Source organism: Vulpes vulpes, unplaced genomic scaffold (genome assembly GCF_048418805.1).
Source record: "Vulpes vulpes isolate BD-2025 unplaced genomic scaffold, VulVul3 Bu000000679, whole genome shotgun sequence".
Taxonomy (NCBI): Eukaryota; Metazoa; Chordata; class Mammalia; order Carnivora; family Canidae; genus Vulpes; species Vulpes vulpes.
This window is the reverse complement of record NW_027325701.1, coordinates 137907-147232: the sequence shown is the minus strand read 5'-3', so window position 1 is coordinate 147232 and position 9326 is coordinate 137907. Positions and strand designations below refer to the sequence as shown.

At 34.0% G+C, this 9326-nt stretch overlaps 1 non-coding gene across 1 annotated transcript; it reads left to right on the top strand.

The window, feature by feature from the left end:
• The first annotated feature begins 417 nt into the window (after window positions 1-417).
• On the top strand, window positions 418-522 carry LOC140596678 (U6 spliceosomal RNA). Its single transcript, XR_011998582.1, has one exon. It is a non-coding gene; the product is annotated as a U6 spliceosomal RNA (small nuclear RNA).
• Window positions 523-9326: the final 8804 nt, after the last annotated feature.

Below are 9326 nucleotides of genomic sequence, written 5' to 3'. Positions count from 1 at the left end.
TAATAATGTTTAAAACTAATATTTTATATATAAAATACTGGAATAAATGATTATGGTGGAGGTCACACACACACACACAATTATACAGCCACATGACAAAATTTTATGCACCTGTTGAATGTGTAATGGAATAGAAAAAAACTGTCTCAAACAATGTTAAAATGATAGAATAGATCACAACTCTGTATGTACAAAATTATTTCAATAGTGCTTGCTTCTCATGTGTCTGGGTGGCTCAGTCAGGTGTCAAACTCTTGGTTTCAGCTCAGGTCATGATCTCAGGGTCATAAGATTAAGCCCCACGTTGGGCTCTGTGCTCAGAGAGAGATTCTCTCTCCCTCTCCCTCCTTGTCAGCCCCTCCCCTCGTTCATGCTCTCTCTCTCTCTCTCTCAAATAAATAAATAAAATCTTTAATAGTGCTCACTTTAGCAACACATAGTAAAATTGGAACAATACAAAGGAGATTAGCATAAACTCTGTGCAAGAATGACGCCCAAATTCATGAAGCATTCCAATTAAAAAAAAAAAGAAAAGAAAATTATTTCAACAAACATAAGAATAAATAGGAAAAACTTCATCAAAATGTAGTATTGGATATCTGATTATTTTCTCCTACTTCTCTTCATAAGTTTTTTGTCTTTTGCAACTTTTATATGTATATATCTTTGAATTAGAAAAGAATTAAAATTTAACAATTGTTTCATAATAAAAAACTGAAAAACATTTATATCTTTATTGAAATGAATAATTAGATATTTTCCTTTTTTTTTCTTTTGAGACAGAGAGAGAACATAACACACAAGGAGAGAAGGGACAGAGTGTGGGAGAGAGAAAATCTTAAGCATACTCCACGCCTAGTGTGGAGCCCAAAGCAGGGCTCTATCTCAGGATCCTGAGGTCATAACCTGAGCTGAAATCATGAGTCAGAAAATTAACCAGCTGAGCCACCCAGCTGCCCCTAATTAGCTATTTCTCTAAATTATAATTTTACATTGAGAAGTTTGGGAGGGAGGCAGAGTTTCTGAAAAGTTATTCTGATTCTCTGTGGGACCTTGTCTTTATAAGCACAGTTAACATGTTCTAGAACAAAAAGAATGTATGTCAAAATATTGTGCCAAGGACAAGTAGTAAAAGTTAAGAACAGAAAAGTAGAATTAAGAGATATTCTAAGAGTTATACTTTCAATAATGAATACCTCAGTGTTCTCTTTTGTAAGATTAGAGATTTTGACTGATTAACCTCTGTGTTCTTTCAGTACCAACAGATTATGCTTTTATAATTTTCTCTCCAAAAATAATAATTTGCATCCAGATTTACCTTTGCACAAATATATCTCCCTTTATTGCTGGGGAGGATGTAAAATTTATATATATATGCATATATATTATATATATAAAGTATATATATATAAAATGATGATCTAATGAACTAATGGATGGATAATATATATATATATACAGGATATATATCCTAATGGATTATATATATATATATATATATATATATATATATATATTCTCAGGACCATAACCTATTGCCCTGCCATCCACAGTTTGCTTGCAGATTTCTTGTTCTCAGCTTTCACAGGTTCTCAGTTTTATGGAAAGTGGAATTATTCTTTACAAATCACTTGTTTAGGCTTTGAAAACTTATCCTCTTGACTTCAAACCACATAATCTTATTCTTGCTGTTTTATTTTGTTTTGTTTTCTCTTAGACACTGGAGCATGTTTCCCTCCTTGTTTAAATTGCTTTGCATTAGGGTCATTAATTGGTGAATGTTGAGGGCTCAACATATGCTTCCCATAAAGTTGCCAGCTTCCTCCGGTGTTATATGACAGCCTTCTTGAAAGTTGAAGGACAAGGTGCTTGCATTTCATCTAAAAAAAAGACATAATTTGAACTAATGTAAATTTATAGTAGCCGAGATTACATTATAATAGAGAAGTCTGCAATGGTGGATGTAGGAAGAGTCATAAAGGACAAGTTGCAAGGGTGAAATATATTAATGTCGGTAACAGGATGTGAGAGCACACCATGTATACATCTGGGAAGCTTCAGAAGCCAGGGAGGGAAACCATCAGGAAACAGAGGCTGGTTAAATATCACATTGGTCTCAATAGGCAAATCAGATTAAAAACAATCTTGAAGTTTTGAGTAAAGTAAATAAAATCACACTCTGTAAAGCAAGAAGTGATTTTGTAACTGAGAGAAGCTTCCTGTAACTGCAAGTTTTATGTGAGGTCCCTCAATACTCTTTAGACAATTTTTTTTTCTGGACTTTTTATCAAGGTCTTTTCGGTTTTTGTTTTGTTTTGTTGTGTTTGTTTTGTTTTTTGTTGTTGTTGCTGTTGTTTTAGTAAGCACATGAACCCCAAAGATAGGATTCACAGGGAAGGTTGCAAACAGAAGCGAGGTTTTTTTGTTTTGTTTTGTTTTTTGGGGGTTTATTTATTTATTTATTTATTTATTCATGAGAGCCTCAGAGAGGGGGCAGAGATATACACAGAGAGAGAAGCAGGCTTCATGTAGGGATCTCAATGTGGGACTTGATTCTAGGACCCCAGGGTCACACCCTGGGGCTAAGGCAGACTTTCAACCGCTGAGCCATCCAGGCATCCCAGAAGAGAGGTTTAAAATAAAAGTTACATATACTTAAAAATGAAGTGCCTTTACCTCCTTTCCTTGTTTCTATTAAAACAAAATTTTTCAATGAAAGAATGAAAGCTTGGAAGAGAAAGAAAATAGAACTGCATATGGGCAGGAAGAGATAAATCAAAGATGAAAAGTTAAAGAAGACATCAGGATAAAGAGATGGATATTCCATAGTAAAAGAAATCTGAGGGCTCATCTGGGAAATAATAAAGGGTCCCTGACTACACATAATAATGTTGCTGATTTTTTTCTACTAAATCCAAGAGAGTAGTAGCATAAATATCTATAAAAATAATTTCCATTGCCTAGCTTGTTCAAAAACTTTCATTTCCAAAGAAAAAGAAACAATTTATAGAGTTTGAATATAAGACATAATGAGCTTTTGCAATATATATTTATGTTTTTGTGTTGATGAAGATGATGAAGATATAGTCTTGCAACCCTGTATTAACATACACTACACATATAGGAAGAGTTAAGAACTACACTTTCTGATGGCATCATACAGGATGTTTGTTCAATGTAACAGTTATACTTGAGTAAATTTCAAAGCAAATTAATGATATCACATTTTTAAGCATCATGCAGGAACAATGGTCATTAATAATAAACAATCAAGTGCAAATACAAAATTAACAAATATTCTCCAATGAGGTCAGAAGAACCCACTATTGCATTTGGAAATTAAAATATAATGGGCTTGCCAGTCATAAAGTTCTAGGTTTGGTGAGGAGAGAAAAGTTCTCTTACTAATGAGCTATATGATTTCACAATGGAATATCAGGCAGTAGCTTGGATATGTGGCTAGGTATAGATAAATAGAATTTCCACATTTTTCTTGAGTAACTTGTAAAACTTTCAAAATAGTTGATATTGGCTTTTAGGTGAAAGGCCATTTTATTGATAGATGGTCTGATAATACTGGCAATTAAAATATTTGGGAACTACATAAAAATCCTTTACAAACATCTTTTGGCAACACAAACTACCTTACATATAGCTCTCAAAAATGAAAATGTTCCAATCCAAGGAGAAGATAATTTAAAAAGTCTGGAATACTGAGAAAATGTAAGTTATTGTAACTTTCTTTGTTTTAAAAGATTTTATTTATTTATTCATGAGGACACAGAGAGAGAGGCAGAGACACAGGCAGAGGGAGAAGCAGGCTCCATGCAGGGAGCCCAATGTGGGACTCGATCCCAGGCCTCCAGGATCATGCCCTGAGCTGATGGCAGACTCTCAACCTCTGAGCCACCCAGGAGTCCCAATAAATTACTGTAGTTTTCCATCTCAAGTTCCTACTAAGAGATTTATGTAATATAAAGCTTTTTTGGTTCTTTCTTTAATTATAACAATTGCATATCAGTCACATCATTTTATTTGTGATTTGGCAATACGTGCTACTTTTATTTGCCATGTTATGGCTTTACAAATTTCTTGCAAAATTTTATCTCATTTACTAGAGAAAATGAATCATGGTGTGGAGTAAAGATACCCAATTCATTTGTTAATGAATGAATGAATGGTGAATACATTCATTTTAAAAAATCAAGGAAGAAAAGAAAAGAGGAAGAAAGAAACAGAGAAATGGAGGAAGAAAGAAAGGGATGGGGAAAGGAAGTAAGGAAGGGAGGAAGAGAAAAGAAGAGTTGGTAAACAGAAAGAACAATAAAGAGCAAAGACTGAAGATTCCTGAAGAAGAATTTCTCCTTAAGACTGCAACATTACCTAAATTTCCAGCTTGTTGGCCTGCCCAGATTTTGGATTGTCAGAACCCATATCACATAAGTCAGTTCCTTAAAACAAATCTTTGTCTCTGCATGTGTAAGTGATAATAGATGATAGATAGATATAAAGGTAAGAAAAAAGAAGAGATAACAAATAGATATATAGATATGAATAAATAGAAATAAAAAGAAAGAAGAAAGATGATAGATGATAGATCAATTGATTGATCTCCCATTGATTCTATTATTCTTGAGATCTTGACAATACATATTTTATATTTAAAATAATAATTTAATAGTTTCCATTGAACTGCATATTATAAACTCAAAACTCTTAGAGGAGTCTTAAACCAATCAAGGTTGTTCTGATAACATTGGCCTTTTAATCCTGTTTTAGTGGGTTATACAGACGAACTCCCACCACCAAAATGTTTATTTCTAGGGATCTTCAGGTACCATAAAACTATAAGGATTGTGTGGGTAGAAAGAATGATCAAGTTAATCAGCTATAAGTAAGAAAAAATCAGAAAAACATAGGAGAATATAGAAGAATATCTTTTTATTATAAGTAATCAAATTAGTTTCCTCATTTGTAGCTAACAATCTCAGAGATCTTTGTAAAGAAGGATCTGTTTTAAAATAAGAACTATGGACAAGGTTAGCACCCTTTCAAAATGATCTTGTCTAAGAAAGAAATTTCTTTTATTAGTGTAATTATACCTAGCGAAAAAAGTCTTCTTAATTCCTTAATATTACATCATTGTAATCCTACAAGAGCCTTATAAGTCCTAAAATCTCTCATGAATTTTCCACACCAGTAATTTTTAATATTGGCAATGGCATGTTCCTCATCATAAATTCCCCTGTAGATTAGCTAAAATATTAGAAAATTATTCTTGTTGTAAGGTAATGTTAAAATATGTTTATATCAGAAACAATATAATGGTAATTTGCACATTAAGTGAAAAGTTTGTGTATAGGCATTTAAGTTTCCTGGAAGTCTCATCCTGAAGATCACTGAACTCTTCTATAACCACTAAATGAGCAATGTTCAAATATTTATAGCTATAATCCTAACTTCAGTACCCCAAACAATAGAAAACTAGACTAATCTAAACTCACAGGACTGCCACTGTCTAGTATGGGAAGGATTTTGAATTGGAAGAATGAAAACTTTTGAATCAACTCTATGATTTTGAGTTACCGTCCCAAACTAGCTTTTTCAGCAATGAACATGAAGAGGGCATCTGTGGTTTGAATATTTCCCCCAGGTAATCTGTGATCCAATATATTTGTGAACCGCTAGACTTGAAGCAGAAAGAGTACTCAGAAATATTGCAATAGTCTAAATGAAAAGTGCGAGGCTGAAATAAGTCCTATGGCAACAGGAATATACAAAAATTAGACATGATGGACAATAAAGCTAAGAGAGTGAGGGATACAAGATAGTAAATAATTAAATTTGGAGACAGAGAAATGGGAGGCATCTGGATGATTGTAGAAAGATTAACAAAAATAGGGAAAACAGAAGGTGGAGAAAGTAAACATGGAAAGGTAGTATATTCAGCTTTTATTGCTCATCAAGGAATCTGTGAATGATTAGAGTAAGCTGTATATTAAAGCAGCCAGAAAGATAGGTTAGGAATGCAGAAGAGAGATCTAAACCTGAAATACAGATGAGGGTTACCATTCTAAAGGTAGTGGAAGGAGGAGGAGGAGGAGGAGGAAGAAGTAGCAATAAAGGGAACTTGTAGAAAATATGTAGTCTTGTTTTCAATGGGTATGTTTATTTTTATATAAATATTATTATAATAAATTTATTAGTATGCAATCTGGTCTTTTTCCACTCAGCAAAAGGTTTTGGAGATTGTTCCATGTTGGTACATATATACTGACTTCAACATGAGTAAATATTTAAATGATAATGAAATTTCCAGAAGGATATACAACAAACTGAAAATGATGATTACCTCTAGGTAAGGGAGGTGATTAAGATTACACATTGCGGTCAAAGAGACATTTAAATATTCTTGTAAATTTTATTTATTTAATATGGAGACTGAATTTGTGTATTGCCAATAAAATCAAGAATTCAGTTTTTTTTTTAAGTGAGGTTAGACTATTTCATTCAGATTTGTCATTCTCTGCTTGCATAATTCGTTGAATTCTCATGATGCTTTGGAAAATTAAATTATGTGCTGAAGTCTCTTGGAAGTCCAAGAAAATGCCAATGTTTTGTCCTAAAATAGCAATTTAATAAGATACATTTATTTCTACTGAATTGGTACTGAAACTGCTAGTGCATATGTATCAAAACCTTAAGTAAGTAATGCAGCTGCAAATGTCTACATTTGTAGATCATCTATCATCTTTATCAGGATATTTCTATCAGTCATTCTGACAAAAACAGCGTGCATTTTTAAAATAGCAAATCATTTAAAATATGTGAAAGTGCTTTCTCGAAATTCACTATCAGAGTACTTGTGAATTCTCTCAACAAAGTGAAAAAAATGAAACGATTATGATACATTTTCCTCCTTTTATCTGGAAGATTGACTCGTTTGTTCTCTACATTTTCCTTTTGGTAATATCCAGACAAACTCCCTCCAACATGTCAGAAGCCCTTTTCTCTCCTTTGTCCATATAACACTTGCAGAGAATTAACTCATTCCCATGACATTAACTTCTTTCCATTAAATGAATGCCACTCAGGTGTGATATCTCAAGTACAAGTGCAGCTGTCATCTCTCTCTCATACTTGACACATTGTAACCTCCCATAAACACCCCAAACACATTTCTTTATCTTTCCTTCCTCCCCCATCTTGCAAATCAGGGTCACTTCCAAAAGGACTTTCTCTTTGGCATCCTTATTTATTGATAGTTCCCCAAGGTCATTAAAGGTAGGAATGTTGAAGCAGAAGCTCCAAATTCAAATATCTGCCATAGCTAGACAGGAAACAGGAAGAAGACTGGATTCAGGCAACATAGAGTGATATTGACCAGTTATTTAAGGGTACACAGCCCAGTAGAGGCAGGAGCCTCTTCTTAAACTAGCATAGCCTATTGCCAACTTAGGGTTACAAATACCTAGTCCTGCCAATTAAAAAAAAATGGGCTCCTGGATGGCTCAGCCTGACTTTTGATTTTTGCTCAAATCATGATCTCAGGGTCCTGAGATTGAGCCCTGCTTCTGGATCTGTAATGGGTGTGAAGCCTGCTTAAGATTCTGTCTCTCCAAAAAAAAAAAAAAAAAAGATTCTGTCTCTCCCTCTCTTTCTGTCCCTCCCCCATTCTCACAGGTGCGCACCCATGCTCTCTCTCTCTCAAATAAATATGTCTTTAAAAATCTTATATTAAATGCTGGTAACAAATTTTATACTAAAACGACAGCAAAATAACAACAACAGTAATAAATCCAGAACAGTTGACAGCCTTTTATTATAGAGGATTTTGTCTGATATCTAAGGAAGCAAAGCTGTGCTTCCATTCTTATTAATTGGCTTCTGAGAGCCAGGAATTAGAGCACACACACACACACACACACACGAACAAACAAAAGAACAAAAAACAGGTTCTATCTTGCTTTAGTCTCTGAAGCAAGTGAAATCTTGAATATTACCTGTAAGTCACTGATTCCCTAAAAACAAACAACTCTATCACTGATTTTTACAGTACTGATATCTGAAAATATATCAAAGCCTTTTTGATACCTGAAAGGTCATCTGAGAAAATTGCTGTTTTCCCACCTAGAATAGAAAAACTGTAAGGTCAGTAATTCTGGTAATTGGGTATGCGAGAGTGTGTGTGTGTGTGTGTGTGTGTGTGTGTGTGTGTGTTGTATTTTTTATCTGATAACCCCGTGCTGCTAACACTTGGACTCCTTTATAAATGTTCTATCTGGGACACCCAGGTGGCTCAGTGGTTAAGCATCTGCCTTTAGCTCAGGTTGTAATCCAGGGGTCCTGGGATTAAGTCCTACATCAGGCTCCCAGCGTGGAGCCTGCTTCTCCCTCTGCCTGTGTCTCTGCTTCTCTCTCTCTGTGTTTCTCATGAATAAATAAATAAAGTTCTGAGTAAACTTTACTCTTTTCTAAGTGGCATTATTTCCAACCTAACCTTAACACTTAAGTCGCTATTCCTGCATCTACAATTTGATGTTTCTTCCCTCAAATTGTTTCTTGAACCAGTTTCAATCTTTAATTGTGGCAACTATTTTTACAACTCAGGCTTTAAGCCTCTTGCACTGCATGCACAGTTTCTAATGTTGGGCAAATCCTTTCAACACATCATACATGCAAAGTATAATCAAGTTATAATCAAGTTTATTTCCCTAATAAATTCCTTTCAATAAATCCCACACCAAAAAAAATCAGTTTCAAATTCCTTAGATGGATATTCAGAGATTTCTAAAAACAGGTATCTCTTTACTATCTCAAGTGGAGTAGTTTACAACACAGACTACCTTTTTAAGCCCAACCAGCTCTTCTTTCTCCTTCTCCACAGCAAAAAGTTCTCTCTCAGCTCCTTTGCTCATACTCCTTAGTTTCTTGAATAAGCTTTGCTCTGCACTCCCTTCCTCTGTGCCTTTGCATTTTTAATAAATTATAATTTTTGTTTTCAAATAGTATATATTGGCATGGGAAAAAGCACATGGCATATTGTCAAGTAAAAAATTATGAAGCATTATAAATAATTGGATATTATTTCTTAATGACAGAAGATGGCAAGAGAACAAGAGCACAGGGAGACTGTTTTTCAGATCCTCAAATATTTAGGCAAATTACATTTTATTTTCATTGTTCTTTTTTATTTATTGTAATTTTTGCTTTTTACATTAGTTATTTTATACCCAGAAAAAATAACCATATGCGCTTATATATGGTACCCAACCTTTAGGACCCAGCTCTAATAAATACTTTGCTTTGTCATCTCAGAATTCATC